Below are 426 nucleotides of genomic sequence, written 5' to 3'. Positions count from 1 at the left end.
CTCATCCTGCTCCTATTCTCATCCTCATCCTCATCCTAACCTCATCATCATCCTCTTCCTCATCCTCATTCTCGTCCTCATCCTCATCCTCATCCACCTCCTCATCCTATCCTCATCCTCCTCATCCTCATCCTCATCATCCTCATCATATCCTAATTCTCATTCTCATCCTCATCCTATTTTCCTCTTTATCGTCATCCTCTTCCCCATCCTCATCCTCATCCTAATCCTATTCTCATCCTCATCCTCATCATATCCTTTTCCTTATCCTCATCCACTTCCTCATCCTCGTCCTGATCCTATCCTCATCCTCGTCCTCATCCACATCCTATCCTCATCCTCATCCTATCCTCATCCTCATTCTGTACCTCTTCCACATCCTATCCTGATCCTCATCCTCATCCTCTTCCACATTCTCATCCTGAT

The sequence above is a fragment of the Lupinus angustifolius genome, chromosome LG04 (assembly GCF_001865875.1).
Source record: "Lupinus angustifolius cultivar Tanjil chromosome LG04, LupAngTanjil_v1.0, whole genome shotgun sequence".
In the NCBI taxonomy this organism is placed as follows: Eukaryota; Viridiplantae; Streptophyta; class Magnoliopsida; order Fabales; family Fabaceae; genus Lupinus; species Lupinus angustifolius.
This window is presented reverse-complemented; position numbering follows the sequence as displayed.